The sequence below is a fragment of the Lipotes vexillifer genome, unplaced genomic scaffold, assembly GCF_000442215.2.
Source record: "Lipotes vexillifer unplaced genomic scaffold, Lipotes_vexillifer_v1.1 scaffold439, whole genome shotgun sequence".
In the NCBI taxonomy this organism is placed as follows: Eukaryota; Metazoa; Chordata; class Mammalia; order Artiodactyla; family Lipotidae; genus Lipotes; species Lipotes vexillifer.
The window spans coordinates 2,335,989-2,354,713 of record NW_006798732.1 but is presented as its reverse complement, the minus strand read 5'-3'; positions in this window follow the sequence as shown (position 1 = coordinate 2,354,713).

The following is an 18,725-nucleotide window of genomic DNA, read 5'->3' as shown; positions in this document are numbered from 1 at the left end:
ATACGCGGGCCTCTCACTGCTGTGGCCTCTCCCGTTGCGGAGCACGGGCTCCGGACGCGCAGGCTCAGCGGCCATGGCTCACGGGCCCAGCCGCTCCGCGGCACGTGGGATCTTCCCGGACCGGGGCACGAACCCGTGTCCCCTGCATCGGCAGGCGGACTCTCAACCACTGCGCCACCAGGGAAGCCCATCCTTGAAGAAACGGTGAAAACTAACAACTGGGTGAAATCTTGACCCTTGAATGCATGTCTTTTTAATATTCTGTGTGACGAAATAGGAAGTGAACGGAAGAACCTGAGCTGACCACTGGAGAATGACGGTCACCTCGAGGAAAAGAGATTGTGCCGGCTGCTCTATGTGTAAGCTGAACTAGCAACTTTTTCTATTCCCCATAGAGTAGTATTCTTATATAAATAACTGGAAGACAAAGCTGCGTATCTGGTAAACATCTTCTCAAAACTGAACCCAGTGAGCCAGACGCTTCAAGGAAAACACCCGAAATGTTTGTTGCCCATAATAAAATTCAAGCTTTCAAGCAGAAATTCAGTTTTTGGAAAAATTATACCTGCCACCAGGAACTTTCACGAAAGCTTTCTCGGTACTCACAGATTCTTCTGATGGGCTCACTGGTGATCCTACAAATGGTTGGTTTTGTTTTTGTTTTTGTTTTTAAATGGTATCATAACACATGCCAATATTTGGCAGATTTATATAATTCCATGAATGAACATTTCCTCAATCACGTATGGGTAAAAAGATTTAAAGTACAAGAAAGACCGATAGATTTAAATGTAACAGAGCGAGAAAACTTTATTGATTGGGGTTCAGCTTCTACTCTGCAACTCAACTTTAAGGCTACCACTTACAGAGTTTTACTGTAGGATCAAAGAATGATTACCTAAAAAGAATACAAAAATACTCCTCTCTTTTCCAACTGCAGGTCTGTATAAGGTGGGATTATCTTCATATATTTCAGCCAAACAATAAATCACAACACACTGAATACAGAAACAGATTACTAAGCCTGACATTAAAAAGAGCTGCAAAAATGTAAAACGATGTCACACTTCTCAATTATTTTAATAAAGTTACTTTTCATACAGAAGTTATTTATGTTAACATATAATGGGGTTATTATTTTTTAATGAATTTATAAATAAAATTTCCTGCTTGACATTCTAACCCAGTAAATATTAATAGATACAACACACACAGACAAAACATCCTTAATAATTTTTAAGAGTCTGAAGCGGTACTGTGACCAAAGGTTAGAAAACAACAGCTGCGAGAACTGGAGTCTAGGTCATGCTCCTTCAAAGCTCCCAGACATGACTTTGATTTCTCCTTCGAAAAAAGATGGGAGCCCAACACGAGCCGGGTGACAGGGAACCCAAACTACTCCCCAGTTACAAGTCAGGATCAGGAAAATGCGGAGGCAGATGGCCCCTGGGGTCCTGCAATGTTCTGTTTCTTCACCTGAATGCTGCTTACACAAGTGTGTTTGCTCTGTGAAAATTCAGTGAGCCGCACACTTAGGACAGACGCATTATGTATTTCTAGGTACATGGTGTACGCGTTTTTCTAGGTGTATCTCACACTTGAATAAAGTGTTTAAAGTTCATGGTATAAGATGCATAACAACTTCTGCTTTGTTTTTCCAAACCCACGATGGCTTTTTTCAGTTATAACCAGAGTCACTGTATACGACTTACTTGGGAAAAGCCTGATGAAAATAATTCAAATATTGAATTTAAAAACCTCAGTACAGACAACTGTAACTTTTCAGGGTTAAGAGCTAAATACCATCTAGGTCAGTTTCCTTACGAAGAAAGATCAGGAAGAGAGTTCTCTGCTTTTACTTCTCCAGCTTTTCGAACGACAGTGAAGTCACAACAAATTTTTTAAAAATGAAATCAAATACAATTAAAAAAAATGAAATCTCCCAATTAGAGGCAAAACTAAGAATGAATTCCCTTTAGGATATTAAAGTGATCAAGCGGCCGCTATCTCTGCTAATCTTCAATGCATCGGCGCAAGTCTAGACAAAAACAGCGAGGCAAGAGCACACAGAGAGCACAAACTGGAAGGAAATGACAAATGAACATTATGTAAAGATGAAATCATCCTCTTCATGGAACACCCAAAAGAAAAGCTAGCCATTAAAATACCACAGATTGCTCCCCCTGCAAAACAATTAAATACAGATAAATATGTCAGTGCCAGTTCACAGAAAGGGAAACCCACACACTTAATAAGCATCTGATAAGATACTTAACTGCACCAGTAATCAGAGAATTGCAAATAAGAACAGTAACGTATGTGCCCAGACGCTCCATCTGTGGCATCAGGTTAGAAAAAAATTATAAGGTCAGAAATTATCAAGTGCCAGCAAGAAGGTGGGGAGTGTAACCGAGCACAGCCAGCCCAGCTAATAACCTGGCAGGACTCAAGGAAATGACATCTATGCCTAAGAGAGGGTGCTGTGAGAAGAAAAGGGGGAAGCGCAATAAAATAACACGAGAGGCTCTGCGTGGACCGGTAGTGATAGAGGACCACTAACTCAGGTCTGCACACCTGATCTGGGAGAGGGGTCCCCATCTCACACGCCCCTTCACTGAACCGGCAGGTCCCTGTTCACCAGGCACTGCGCCCGTGCTGGGGACACAGTAGGGAAGATTAGGTCCCTGCCCTCAGAGTTGACGTTCCAGTGAAGGAAACAATAAAGAGGAAACAGATAAAGCTATGGTTAAGCGTGTGATAACTGCTACAATGGAAATAAAATGGGTGATTGTGACAGGAAGTGATGGGAAGGGAGGGGCTACTATCCAGGGGATCGCCAGAGAGAAGAAAGCTCTCAGAGATCCGTGGGAAGAAAGGGAACCAGGCATCCAGCAAGCTTCGGAAAGATCTCCAGGAACTGCATCCAGGGCATCAAGTTCAGTCACCATTCTCCAGGGGAGACTGCAGATGTCCTGAAGAACATCCAGGTGCTGCCTTGTAACTGAACCCCAAGGAACCACCTTTAAGATTCCTGTTCCATAAAGTATGGACTACAGTGATTACAGCTAGCGTCCAATATATTTTGACCAAAGAGTTCAACCACAAACTTTCCCTTCATTCATTAAACAGAAGTTGAGTACTCATGTATCCTTCCCATAGTACACGGCAGGGAAATGAGGATGAAGATAAAAGTTTCTGCCCTTAAGGAACATACCTCAGCTTCACAAGGTTCAGGATTCTAGTTATTTCATTCACTAGTTGACTTTTATGATTAAAAGCCAGCATTGACTGCATGCTTGCAACCCTCCGGGCAATGTCCTACGAGTTTTTACACACACTTGAGGTCACGTAATACTCCCAACAACATACTACTACATTATTTCCACTTTAGAAATGAAAAACCAGAGGTAAGAAAGTTGCCTGATGTCAAAGAAGGAATAACAGGCAGAGCAGGGATTCAAAGCCTGGGTTCTTAACCACCACATTTATATTCCCCCCTGGAATCTTGTCAGTGGTTGTCCCCGGGCCAGAAGCATCACCAACCGTCACCCTGGAACTTATTAGCAATGTATATTCTCAGGGCCCATCCCCAGACCGGAGGAACCAGAAACTGTGGGAGTGAACCAGCCACCTGAATTTTAACAAGCCCTCGCGGTGATTCTGAGGAATGATAGTTTGAGAACCTCAGCCTAAAGTTTTCAAACTCAGCTGTATGTATGTTAAAGGTGAAATGACTACCATTTTGAAAATTCCAAAATGCGAAATTGTGACCCTATTTAGAAAGATCTAAATGATATTAATTCATTTCCTCGTCACCCACAGCACGGCACCTCCTCCCCGCTGGACTCTGTACCCTGATTAGACCGTCTAAAAAACAGTCAACTCTGATGGGCCTTACTGGGAACTGAGCTACATTCCAAACATGAAAGGGAGCACAGAGGTCGAAACAGAATCTTCACAATTTAAATCCCAAGCCATATTAGGAAGAGAAAAAAAAAATATTTTGAGTATCAGCTACAGAAGCTTTGGCAAATCTTGGTCCAAGGCTCCACAATCCTTTTCATCCTTAGCTCCGCTCCAAACTTTTACAACCTCATTTCCACAAACTTCCAAGCGCCAAAAAAAGAAGTTTACAACCCTCAGAAATGTTTGATTCTCATGATTCAAACTGCTGTAAGTACACATAAAGAGGCACTGTCTTGCAAAGAGCAAGTTTTTAATCACGAGTAAAGCTAATCAGAGGCTTGTACTGTACAGACTACAGCAGTAAGTGCTAAAGTCTTCCCCGCCCCTTAGCTGGACCAGCCCTCTAGGGCACCCTACCTGACCCTTCTCTTCTCAAAGCAGTATTTAGACCAGTGCCTTCTTTTGGCCCCAAATCAACTGCCCAATACGAACACCCCAGCCCCATGCGTATTCAAGGTTTCCTATTTCTAATAACGCCTTTTTCCAAAGGGAATGGAAGACCGAGTATCAGAGGTAAGTATGTTCAAGCACCTACCATAATTCGAGAACCTAACACATGCCAAGTAACTCTCTTAAGTCATTCACTTGCAAACACAAGTCATTCATTTTACCAAGTTCAGGATTCTACTTATTTTACATAAACTCGAAGCCGGCAGCATTAAGCAGCCCGAGCCTGGACCACAGGACGTCTGTAAAGCTGACTCAGTGCTCCCTGACTCGGGGAAGCCCACACTCAGGCAGTGTGTTCATCCTCCAGCTGCTTACACCGCCCACCGCCGGGCCATGCTCCCCCAAGGGCAGGCAGCCCCGCCAGGAGCTTCCTTCCTGGAAGGAGCGGCACCTACGTATTTTCTCCACCCAAACCACCATCAACTCCCCTGAGGACCAGAGCTGGTTCCAAGAAGCAAACTACCAAAGCTCTCCTGCCCACACAAAGCTCAGCGGAATTGGATCATACAGACACACACACCAACCGCCGACAGACCTTCTCACCTGAGTGCTTGCGCTGCCTTTTAAAAGTCCAGTGTTTTCCACAAAACATCTCACAAAATGCAGTCACCCTAACTAGTCCTTACTCTGCACTAACCCTGCCATTTCTAACCCTAACACGGCACGGCATTTTACCAAAGCTGCGGCTGTGTTTTCTCATCTCCTTTCTGTAACCATCGGTGACAAGCAATTTAACCAGTAACCAGGCCAGTAACAAGCGAGCTCCCGCCACCCAAGGGAGAAAGAAAGCTCCCCGCTCTTTCCTAAGTGAAGCTGACAATCATGCTATCCCAAAAGAACAGAAAGATTTACGAAGTGAGCATTCAAGGAATAAAAACTGTTTTACGTGCCTGGAAAAAAAGATGTTTAAGTATTCATTCATAGCAGGTATCAAATAATCTTGCTATATATAGCCACTTTATCCTACCTCTTCGTTTAAAGAATCAGGAATCTAAGAAGGCAAAGCATAAAAGCACACTCAAACAGCTCATCAGAGTTCACATAAGATTTCAACAAAACACAAACCATCAAACACAAACCAGTTCAAGGGTACATAAATAAGGACCAATAAATTCACACTCTGTTCTAGGTTCCTGAGAACAGCAAGAAACAGAGAGCTTTTTAGCTGTTGTTTCTAAAATTACTAACACCTTCCCTCACTTTAAATTAAGCTGCCATGTCCTTCCAAATGATCTCATTTAATAAAACTGACTTAAATCACTGATTGCAATTCTGTTTGAATTTCAGTGATGACAGTTGCAGCACATTTGTATCTTTGTCAGTGAAATGCTTTTAATAAAAACAAAAAAAATCTGACTGAAATCTCCAGTAAACAGCACCCAGTGCACCATCTAGTGGAAGCTGTGTAACGTCGTAATTAAATCTTTTTTGAAGGGTAGAAACCATGAAAATTACATGGGGGCTACAGGCCCTAGCTAAGAATACAGGTAAATACCCTACAAGCAGCCTAAATCTCTTTCCAACTTCCCACACTGCAAGAGGTGCTCATCAGAAGAGATCTCACTTTCTGTACAAATTAGCAGATGATAAAGGTTTCTTTATGGAATGTTCTGCTTGGGTGCTAGAAATTTTAATTTGACCAGAGGAGTAAAAATTAAGTAAAGACATTAATGCAAAAACAAATAAATGAGTAAACAGAATCAGAGCCGAACGGACAAGCCCTATGTAAGGGATGCCTTACATGACAAATAAGTTACGTCAAAATGTACATGTTCCACCCAGCAGAGCACCTGCCATGAAAACAAGATGTTGCTTCACGACTAAACAGCTCCATTCAGTAATAAATAAGACATTTCTATGTTCCTGATAACTAATAAATTTAACATAACCTAACAACTCCTTGGGCTCCCCAAGCCTTGACATCATTTAAGGGGACCCTCTCAACTACCCATCTAACCCCACTTGCTGTTAACCCCCAAAATCCCTTGAGTTACTCTCATCAAGGAAGAGATGATTTTTACATGTTCGACACTTCTAAAATTATAGTAAAAACTTCCTGAAACAAAATCAGAACCAAAATGTGTTACGCTTCAGTTTTACTTACCTTATGAATATTAACTAGTTCAATTCAGAAAGCAGTACTCAAGTCCAATGCTAAGCCAGAGATGCAAACAAAGAAGAAAAGATTTTCTAATGTGGAAAACCTCCCAAAACTTAAAATAGAGATTTTTCACATAGCACCGCTAGGTTTTCTTACCTGTGTGAAAAATCACCTTTCTGGTGAAATTCAAACTATCTTAGCAACCTAGGAGGGGGAAAAAAAAAAAAAAAAAAAAAAAAAAAAACGCCTAAGAATATTTTACTTGGAAATAACCACCTCCACCTCTGACTTGTGTACATGGGAATCAAATCGGTATGCAGAAGCTTGCTTGACGGTGGGAACCTTACTGGACCGTGCATTAAACCCATAACAGGTATATAATAGCAGGAGTCTACAGACCTGGGGCAGAATTCCCTTCATCTCTAGGGCTCTGAGTTTACATACCTGCAAAATGGGCGTGAGGTGCACTACCTGCTTCTGGAGAGTAAGAGGATACCAATATTGATGCAGTGCAGTGAGCTTCTCAATTAAAAGACCTAAATGCAGTGCACCTGTAAGGGAGGACCTGCTCCAAGAGTCCTCACTGCCATTTCCGCTAAAACTCGTGACCTTCATTTCACTTGTGAACAAATGGTGAATGAGAAAAAGCTGTTACGCAAGTCAAAGAAGAGGTAACAGCAATTCAAGGTGCTTCATTACAGGTAAATCACATCACTGTAGTTAACTGCCTAGGACTTGTCTGCAAAGTATTGTTGCGTGGGTAGCAGGTGCATCCCTAAAACCTAAAGCCCGGAGGCTATGTTTAGAAAGGCTTTTTTTAATTCGAATGCTAATGTTTAAAAAATAAGAAAAAGAAAACGAATCTCAAGTCTACACCCACCCACGAGGAGAGACAGAGACAAGGTGCCACCCCCAGACTCTTGCACACTAGCTCGGCATCGCCATCCACGTTGCTCCCCTCGTCCCCACCGCACGGCCCGCACTGCAGCCCAGACAAAGGTGAGTCACTGCTGGGTCTACTTGTCACGTAAAAAAAAAAGCCCAATAATTTCACGTTAAAGGCTGTTTCGAATTTTAAAATAAAAAGTAATAAGTAAATCGTGTTCCTGTCTAAACGCACTGCAAAGCGCCCGCGTCCACGAAGGCTGTAACTCACACCACCTAAGCACAGAGACCTTTCCCGCTTAAAAAAAAAAAAAAAAAGTGGCGGTGGGGGGAAGAAAGCACCAAACAAATCTTAATTGGGGTCTTTCAGGTGGAAAGATGAAAGGAACTTCCTCATGAGTGAGGCTCTTATCTAAGTCCAAGGAAACACCGTCCATGGGAATTTAACCACCTTTGATCTGCATGGAAAGACAGCCACTCACTTCTGGGACCCCACATAAAAGGGAAGGAAAGGAGACATACCTCACACGCCTGTTAGTGTGAAAGGAAATTAAAGGCTTCCCAGGCCCTCTGATGAAGGCGAGCTGTGGGCCAACCCGCGGCGGGGCGGGGCCGAGGCCGGAGGGGAGGGGCGGGGCGGGGCCGCTCCGCCCGCGGGGCGAGAACGCGGTGGACACTGTGTAAGAGGCGCCTGCTGATTGGCTGCGATAGGGGTGCACGTCTCCGATTTGAAGACAGGCTCGCCAGCAGCGCTCCCTCACTGGTCGGCACGTGAAAACAAAGCAGAGCCCTGATTGGTGGCAGCCCTGTAGGTCCTCTCCCCCTACCCCAATCATCGAAGCTCCGCCTCCGCCCGCTCCGCCCCCGGGTGGCTGCAGAACCAGCTGTTTCTGTACCAGCTAGATGCCTTCCTTAAGGGAACCCCGGATGCCCAGGTTCCTTTGCTAGAAGCGAGCTTCCTTATTCCACCAAGAGTCTTTGATTTCCGTATGAACTTGTTGAATAGCAGCTAATCCTTAACATCGCTTAGATTTAGAGCGACCTCTTGGGCGTTTTTTAAAATGCTGCCTAAGATTCACAGGGAAATTGGCATATGCAAAAAGGTGTGAAATGTTTTCACCCCTGGCGAGATTATGCTGTGTGTTTGTTGTTTTTTTTTTTTACCTTTCCGTGTTCCACATTGAACGTGTATTACTTGTATAATTAGAAAAAAAATGTTTAATAGGAAATGAATAAGGTACACAGAATGGTAAAGGCAAACTTTAAGGATATCCGTGGGAACTAATCCTTCCACAACACAAGAAAATACAGTAATAAACGCAACACCTGAGGGCCATCAAAAAAGTACATTCTGGTATCAGCCCCCTTCAGCTGTCTTAAAGAACTTTATAAATATGACTGAGCTGTCTTAAAGAACTTTATAAATACTCTTTCCATATAACTACTATTTACCCAACATACAGTGTACAATGAACTGCCCAGTAAGCAGATTCATAGCAAGAAGTGAGAATACAAAATACACAATAAAGCTTTAACCAAAAAAGTAGACTACAGAAAGAAATTTAGAAGATAAACTGGAGAACTCAGCTAATGGAGGGAATTTTAAGAAAGAAAGGAACGTGACAGCCCTCGGAGATGAGACTTAGATTTTGAAGATTGAAGCAGAGGGAAGAGGGAGTGGAGATGAAGACCTACAGTCATCTGAGCTGTCAGACCACGCCAGCCAGTCTAGAAAGGGGGCTCTCAGACCACGCCAGCCAGTCTCACCTGGGGACCACACTCGCTTAACCCTCTCTAGCTGCTTTCCTCTTCTATTTGTTCTTTTTGTCATTCCCACGAGGTTCTGAAATAGGCTATTTGAAGTGGAGCACTTCAGGCAACAGCTCCGTAAAATTTATAGTGTTGAGAAAAAATGGAGATCGACAAAAGTCAAACGTAAGGAAGGAAAGGAATGTTAAGGTAAACATGAACTTGAAGTGATGTAAGGACAAGAAACCTAATACAAAGAATGAGACAAATCTTTCTTTCTCTCATTTCTGGAGAATAAGGTAAAGCTCTTTGGAGGACAGAGTAACCTCATTACCTAACAAAGACTTTTTTATAGAACCCTTGTAAGAAATGGAATTCTAAACGCTAGTCTGAAAATATGTGTCCCAGAGTATTCTGAAAAAGAAACTTAGTGTTGAGATCTAGTTATGTCTAAAAGAAGAAGGGGGTGCGGAGGAGGGAGGGATGAGAAGGGCTTAGCACTCCTAGTAAAGTTTATTCCACAATAACGCCTAAGATTCTGTCACTAACATTCTTTCTTTGAGATGAAGCAATTTATATCAAAGATTATTCTTTTATTCACTTACTCACCAAACATGTAATCAATATCAATTACCAAGCACTACTAGTCCCTGCCATGAACTAGGCACTCTACTAAGTATAGTCTTGCACAAGACAGACTGGAAGCTATTTATCAGTTGGAGAAGACAGCTAATGAGCCAGTGAACAGATAAAGTTACAGAAAGAGATCAGGACAGAGAAGGAAACCTGAGGGGTGGGGGAGTGACTGTAACTTGGGAAAAGAGAGAGGAAAACTCTAAGGAGAAATGCTCTAGGAGAAATGCTAAGATGTGAGGTGCCACCTAAGGGAGAGACCACAGCTCTACAAAACTGCAAGGCTATGACGTTCCTGGTAGAGGAAAGAGCAGGGCGAAGGCCCTGAAGGAGGAAGAAAAGTGCCGTGTTAGAGGAGCAGAGAGAGGGCCAGGCGGCTAGGCTGGTGCGGGAGGGTGGTCCCAGACAGGGCAGAGAGGACGGTGGGGCCTGGTAGGGAATGGCGAGAGGTTTGAGTTCTATTGCACGGATTCCTGATGTGTTGATCGATACTTCAAGCGTCAGTGAAAGGTAGGCCTTCTCTCCACTTCCCCAGGTGGGCCGTTTTCTTCCAGAAAGGGGCAAAGGAGATTTCTTTCTCTTAAGTTGCTAATATTGCAATAAAATCATTAACTTTTTAAATGGGCGTTCATTGACTAAGTCAGTCTATCGAGCATAGATCTGTGAAGAGCATGCTATTTGCCAAGGACAGGCTGGGTGTGAGACACAGACCCGGGTGGAGCTATAGGCAAACTAGCTCTGCACAGGCGATGGGGGAACTCAGGGGAGCTCTGGGAACACAATCCTGAAGGGGATGAGGAATCGCTGAATCAGGAGTCATCCCAGTGACAGGGGACAAGATTCCAGATCCAGGGGCAACGGCAGATGAACACTGAGCAGCAGGCAGGAGGAAGGGAATCTGATGCGAAGCCTTAAGAGACCATGGCACACAAAAAAATCAACTCTCCACACATCACAAGCTTGCCTCGCATGGGTGGACCCAGGAGGTGGAAACAAAAACCCACTGAGTGACAACATTCCGAAGGCATGGGGGCTGACAAAGTATGAGAATTAATAAGCTGATTGCTGTTTCACATCATCATCTCCTTCATTTCTTCAACAAAAGTCATTAAAGTTAGCAGATACCCACTTTTCACTATGACATTCTTCTTTGGATAGCAATGGGTTAAGAGTGTTAATCCTATTTGACCAGAATTAGGACAGAGCTAAAGCCCCTGGGGTAGAGATCTGTGCGGCTAGTTCCAGCCCTTCCCCGTGCTTGCTGGTGCGCTGTTTCTCAGTTGAAGTTACAATTAGCAGATATCCGTAAGGGAAGAGAGCCAGCCCCTGCCAATCAGAGGAAAGGCTGGGAAATGTCATAGAATCTCAGTACATCTGGCTGATGGCACGTCAAAAGATACAGCAACTAAGAAACTTTAAAATGCAGTCTTTGCAATGTCTGACACAGTGCTTCAAAGCCACTGAAAAGTAATTCCTCTACCCTAATAATAGAGTTCAAAAATTAATTATAAAGATAGAGGGGTGTCTAATAGAAGCCAAAGATTGGGCTGGCCAAAAAGTTCGTTCGGGTGATGTTGTGGGCAAGCCCGAATGAACTTATTGGCCAACCTAATATAAGCAAAAGCAAGCCAGTCTTCAGGAAGGCTGGGAGCCAGAGACGGAAAAGCCATGAGAATCTCAGCTGAAGTCTTCTCTGTCTTCAGACCTGCCTCTCTCTACACTTCTGCTCTATTCTTCTCCAGAAAACAGCTTTCCAGGCTCCTGTGTCCGTAAGTAAGAGTTAAGCTACCCCAGACACACACACACATGCACACAAACACACACACGACTGAATCAACTCCCTTGACTCAATCCCAAGTTCTATGGAGAGAAGATATAACTGGCCCAGCTTGGTCTCCCCATTCCCCCCGCCATCACCTATGGTGTGGGGAGGATGGAGGTCACTGGCATGGCTGCTAAGCACCATCCCTGTTGATGGGCAGAGATGTCCAGGTGAACAGGCACTGGGCAGATGACCAGAGAGGCCTTCATCATGTCCCCCAGTCAATGAGACTCCATTCTCTACTCAGTGACAGTCTTCCCCTGTCCTTTCACACTGACGTAGAGGCCCCCAGGCCAAGGCCAGCGTCCTCAATGGTGATTGCCAGCTTTCTTGATATCTCCCTACTCCAGGTGGCTTCCCGACACCAAGTACCCTTGTCTCTTCCAGTTTCAAGTTGCCTTTAGCCTTCTACTAATTCCAAATCCCCCTGTCTGGAGGATACGTACGTCTTGACCTCGGTGTATTTAAAGAACAAAAGCACTTGGCCGAGTTGGTGACCTTGCTCTCAGCTCTGATGAGACCAGTGTGTAGGGCAAGCAGAACCTTAGGGCTGGATGGAAGCGGAAGGTGAAACTTTGCCCAGCACTATCCCTTCAGCATGCCCTCAGAGGGAAGCCTGCCCCTGCCCAGATGAAAACCTGGATGGTCTCATCGCTGTGCTGAAGGCTGTTCAGTATTCAAAACCCTTTGATCAGTTTAAGCCACAGGATACAGTTTTAATTCAGAAATTTTAATACAAATGCCAATATTTTGATCAACACTTCGAGCTTCATTGACCTGAACTTGAAACATCCGACTGTGCCTCTCACGACCTAGACAATGCAGTTTTCTCTGGCTGCCACCCCCATAGTTTCTGGTCCCTGAAGCCCACCTTCCACAGGTGTTCCCACTGGAGAAGACCCCTCCAGGTATTCTGACGTCAGCATCTCCAGCGCAGCTCTCCCCCCTCTGGTCCTCAGGAAACGCTCATACACGCTTTACTGGCAACAGTGGTGGGCGTGCAGCTGCTCCCAGAGCACACGGGTCCCCCTCCCCTGCCCTCTCTCTCTCTGAACTGCTGCCTCAATCTGCTACCTTCAGCCTCTCCGCTTTGGATACCTCGGGTGAAAGTCAGGCATCCCAAATACCGGAGGACACAAATCAAGCTGCCCTCGTGGTGCTTTTGACGCCCCCTCTCTTGTGAGGTAAACAGGAAGAGCTTGGACGAGTGGTTATGTGGGACTCAGCATCGCTTCCCTCAAAGAAAACCTTCATAGATTCTTCCCTAAACTCTACCTCTGCCCTGTTATGCGATTTTGAGTGAGGGATTTTGAAGAGTCCTCAAAGGGCTAAGATATATCCTTTGAGATTTGCTTCTGGCTCTGGCAACTTTTAGAATTCTACATCTATCGTCTCTTGGTGCCTCAGTCAAAATTTTACAGCTGCATCTTGTCATACTAGTGTGAGTCTCCAAAAACTGCTTTCTTACCACCAAGGACATAGAGCGATGAAAACTTGTCCTCTAAAATCATAGGCTGTCAGAAACTTAGCTGTTTGAGTATCAGTGAGAATGGAAGAGTCCCTCTTTCCTGGATGATAGGAGCCTGTGTGTCCCTTTGACACACGGACGCAGCCTTGATTTCCTCAGGTGCAGACCTTCGGATAAGAGATCTGGGGAAACAGCATTCCACGTTTATCTTAACTTTATGGTTACCGAGGAAATAGGACTCTGAATCCACCTTTCAGCTCATACTTGATGTCAGCAAAAATATTACTAAATGTTAATAAACTATGACTGACTGGCTTGCTCTGCTTTGAGTCCATCACAACACAGTCTCACTTAAATCTGACCTAAACTCCACCCTTCCCACACCCGCTGCGATAACCCCACTCTTCCTTAGTCTGGGGAGGTCCTCTCCGGGCTCCCTCGTTACAAGATCAGAAGCCTAACTAAGCGAGACTCCAGGTTTGTCTCTGATGGTGTTTGACTGCTGGGCTTTATCATCAATGACCAGTTCTTCCCAGATCAGGTCACTAGCTCCTAGGTCCCCAGGTTCTGTTTTCACGTCTGCATCTCCTTTCACAGCACCAAGCCCCACACACTCACTGCCACCGTTGTGCCATTCACCGATCAGCCCAAATCCTGCGACTACAATTATATAACACACAAAACACCATAAACATAAGCATCTGCAGATACTCACGTCTGCTTGCTCCAGAAGAAGAGCCAGTGAAGGGTATTAAAATTACCTGAAGGGCTTTTGAAAGTTACAGAAGCCCTGAGATACTGATACGATCTTGCCTGCTGTTCTCTCCCCAAATACGCATATTTGACTAAGTCACTCCAGCAGTGACCCTGTTGGTGAGGGGAGAGTACCTGCAGGTATGTTTGGGAGGTCGAGAAACTCTGCTTTATCCTTCACTAATCCGGTAGGCCCTTCGTCAGGATTCTAGGTCTATCAATTTGGGGGAAAATTTTTCCTCTGAGCTCAGAGCACCAGCTCGATGTTGCTTATGAGTGAAAGGAAAGAAACTGTCCCCATGGTGACAGGGACTTTGCCTGACTTATTCACCAAGTCTGGCACAGGGTCAGTGCCCAGTGAACGTTTGCTAAATGAATTAATCTGGAACTCATTTTAAGATGGGAGGGTTTCAATCCACCAGTTGTACCTGAGCAAGAAGCACTCATCTAAACGACTAGCAGTGACTGTGATCTATCTGGCAACTTTTCAAGATTGGATCCTGATGCAGTTGGCAATTGACTTTCTCCTCAAGGACTTCTAGGTGTGAACTGAAAGCTGTCTAATAACTCTTAGCAAGAGGGGTGAGGAATGACAGCATGATATGTGGGTGAATGAACCTTGATTACCAATGATCCCATGAACACAAGGCTGTACGTGGGCCTCAGCATAGTTGTCACCAAGTGTGTTACAGTAAGACAGTTAAGGACCTCTGGGCTGATGAGACACATTAAAGAGACTGATAATTGCTTAAATGCCGGTGTGCTCACCGGAGGAGCCTCAGCCTGTGTGTGGTCTCAGGTGTGCCTGTAAGACATGCCTATCTGACGGGCACACACACATGCGTGCACAAACACGCGTGCGTGCGCACACACACACACACACACACACACACACACACACACACACACACACACACACACATTTAAGTTCCTCGTACTAAATCAAATGTGCCTCCATCCTCCCAAGTTTGGAAAGCTGTTAATTTGAAGGAGTTTGGAGTAGGTTTGAAACACTCTTCAGGGACTTCCCTGGTGGCGCAGTGGTTAAGAATCCACCTGTCAGTGCAGGGAACATGGGTTCGAGTCCTGATCCGGGAAGATCCCACATGCCGCAGAGCAACTAAGCCCACATGCCTAGGGCCTGTGCTCCGCGACAAGAGAAGCCACTGCAATGAGAAGCCCGCAAACCGCAACAAAGATAGGCCCTGCTCGCCACAACTAGAGAAAGCCCGCGCGCAGCAACAAAGACCCCATGCAGCCAAAAAATATATATATATATATTATATATATATATATATATATATATATATAAATTTATAAAAAAGAAAAAAAACACTCTTCAATCCATGGCATTTGAGGTGAGGATAAGACAAAAACTTTTTAAATTGCATTTGGCATTTTTGAAAAAGACCAAAACTCTTTTCGCCATGATTATAAAGTGAGAACAATGATAACATACCCCAAAATGAGTCCTATCTCTATTTAGCGACACTCATTGTGCAAGAACAGCCCCAAGGAACAAAGAATACCTTCACTTTGCAATGCTTATGATTGGAATAAGTGTTTTACATTGAGAAAGAAACGTATTGATAGAAAAGTTGAGAAAAAATAGAGAGAGAGTGAAATGAGTTACTCAGAACTTATATTTAATTAATAGTCATCTTTGTACTTACCCTGTTGAGCTCACAAGGGAGAGAGTCACAATCAAAATCACTCTTGTTCTACTTTTGTTCCCCAGAGCCTACGATCCACCATCCTTCATTAACTAGTGCTGACCTGGAAATGAGAAGCTTCCTCATCAAGCCACTTGGAAACTGAGTGACTCCTTCTTGTACACAGAAGATTAAGAAACGTGTAAGGAGGAGCCATCGCAGAATGGAAAGCCTTGGTGCTGCGGCAGAAGAAACAATCTGAGGGTGTGCACACACACACGGTGCACTGCCAACTAAGACGGCGCTTTAGGAGACGGCACTCTTGTTTTCGTTGCCTCTATTTTCTTAACTCATGTAGTTTTCTCATGACTACACCTTTATCCCCAAATTCCCTCTCCCTGGTAAATGAGCAGGAAACAAAGGAACTTAATAGATAAGTCTCTGAGATCTGAGTTTAAATTCTAAGATTAAAAGAAAAGAAACCATGTAAGCAAAAAAGAGAGAGACACACTAAATAGTAATAAATTTGAGATTGCAGACCTGACTGATACCACCTCAGGCAGGTGATCAAGGCCAATGTTAAGAGTGATGACAAGTCAAGTTGACAGTGTGTGTGGTCTTCCTTCCCAGAACCCCAAACCCCCGTCTAAGCATGGGAAAAACAGCAGACAAATCCTAACATTGGAGCATGCTACAAAATAGTTAACCAGTACTACTCAAAACTGTCAAGGTCATCAAAAACAAGACAAGTCTGAGCCCGTCACAGCCAGGAGCAGGTTAAGGAGACATAACAAGTCAACGTAATATGGTAGCTTAGATGGGATCCTGGAAGAGAGAAGCAACGCCATGTAAAACTAAGGAAATCTGAATAAAGTAGGGGCTTTGGTTAATCACAATGTATCAATATTGGTTCATTAATTGTGATGGATGTGCTGTGTTCCTAAAAGGGAAAACTAGGTGTGTGGTATATGAGAACTCTCTGGACTATCTCTGTCATTTTTCAATAAAGGTAAAACTGCTTTAAAAATGAGGTTTACTTTTAAGAGATTATATATACGTATGTGCACGTGTATATATGCATATACGAAGGGTACTAAAGTAGCTCAAGAGCTCAGTGGGAGATCTGGACACACAAGGTTGGGAAGTAGTAGTCAGGTCCACGGCAGCCTCTCTCAACTGCGGCACTGCATTCAGTGCGACTCAGTTCTGTCATCCCTCAGGCACGGTGTCCCTCGGTCCCACATTTCAGTCCCCAAAGAGAAGGGCCCATTGCCTGCGCCTGGCTGTCTTCCCCCTGCCCAGGTTTTGGTGCTAGAATCACGGCTGCTGTCCCCATGCCTGTGTCCAGGCGACCAGTTCATAAAAGGGGAAGCTGTGACCCAGGCAGGTCCCTTTCTGGAGATACTGAGTAAGGTGCTGTAAGTTAAGAAGAGGCTTAGCTGATAAAGTCAATATCCTAAAACTTCAAGGCCAGATGTCCCAAAACAAAGGACAAAGGAGCATCCTTGTCATTTGCATTTGCCATTTTATATGCTAGAAAAGCTCTTCTGTTGATTACTAAATTTTATGAAATCAAGATTCATAAAAACCTATTTCTAAAAAAAATTGGTTTAGCCCCCAAGGACTCACGCCAACTCTCCTGACTTCTAAATACAATTCCTTAACTTTTTAAAAAACTGTTTTAAGGAAAGTCTACAAAGGTTCATGGTGATGGAAACCACGGAAGTTTTGCCACATTGGTGCAGAGGCAGGGAGACCAGTGCAATGGAGACCCCCTAGGACAGGCCTGGGATGGTCAACGACTGAAGGGCTGCCGCCCCCTCTGCCAGGCCACGTGGCTGGCGCCTTGGCAGAAATTAGGAGAAGACACCACTCTTCAAGATACCTCACTTCCGTTTGCTGGAAATTTGCTGTAATGTGCTGCTTTTGGTAGAACAAGACACTTCACTGCCACCTGCCAGGAATAATAAAACTACAAACGTGTGATACCTATGACATAACCACGGTTGCCTGTGTGTTGCCCAAGCTACGTGACCCTATGCTGTCACTCTGGGCGCCACTGTCCGTTACGAGCAAGTGTCATTTATTTAGAGCTTGGCAAGCTTGAGCTCACTTTCATGCCTCCTTGTATATGATTCGCCCAACAGAGTGGGCATTCCAACTGTCACAGGTAATCATTATTTTGTTTACCTTGGATTGAAATAAAGAACGCAACTCTTGCACTGATCCTGTAATTGCAAGGCCTTTAACCGTAACAGTGGGGTAACAGCGGTTGTGGTGCTGAGGTGTTATGATCTTTAAGTAGGAAAACACATCAAAGCACTGTGCATGGGACCTCACAGACCACGAGGTCTCCCTGGATTCCTGGTTCCTCCTTCCCTACATAAAAATATTGCATGGCTCACCAGAGCAGGTTGGGATTCTCTGATGAAAAGCCGTAGGACTGTTCTCCCGGAAGCGCTCTCAGATACACAGTACTCCATCTCTGTGCGCTGGGACACGGAACGGTGTTTTACCTGCCCAAATCCAAATAAACACCATCAGTAGGCAGTGTGTGTTTGTTTTTTCTTCGAAAATTGTATTGCAAGAAGCAGGTTATGACTTCTATTTATTCACTAGAGAACCAATTTCTACATGTAATGTAATGAAGCTTTAGAAATCCCTTCCAAAGACATTTTCTCCTTGAAAAAGATTTGCTTGCTTCATTTATTTATTCAGAATGAGACTGTCTTAAATTAGCTGAATTTTGAGTTCTGTTTGGCTACACTGAAGTAAATAAGGACATAAATTCAGAGGGGGTATTTAAATATTGAAAATTGAAAATTCCATTCATAAAAATACACATTTATCCATACAAATGAAACTTCTGGTGCCCTTCGTTGCCTCCAGAAGGGAAACTGCTCTGTTTAAGGCACTGTGGGGATCATTTGTCTACTTCTTCCAGTCACACCCGGGACTTCTCCACGTAAAGGAATCAGTCAGTGTCTCTGGAGGGGAAAAGTCTGAGAGATGAACATGAATTGAAGGAAAAGAAATGAGTTGAGGGAAAGAAATGCCTTGGAGGAGGGACTTCCTTTGGGGTTCAGCATGGTTAAACTGTGTTAAGCGGCAACGAGCGATGTATGTTTGGAGAAGAATGAGGATACCAGCTGGGACAGAAGATTTCTGTAGGGAAGGGTCGGACAACGATGGGATGACCTAGATTTCCAGGCTGAGAAAGTTGGATCAGGTCTGAAAGCCAGCAGG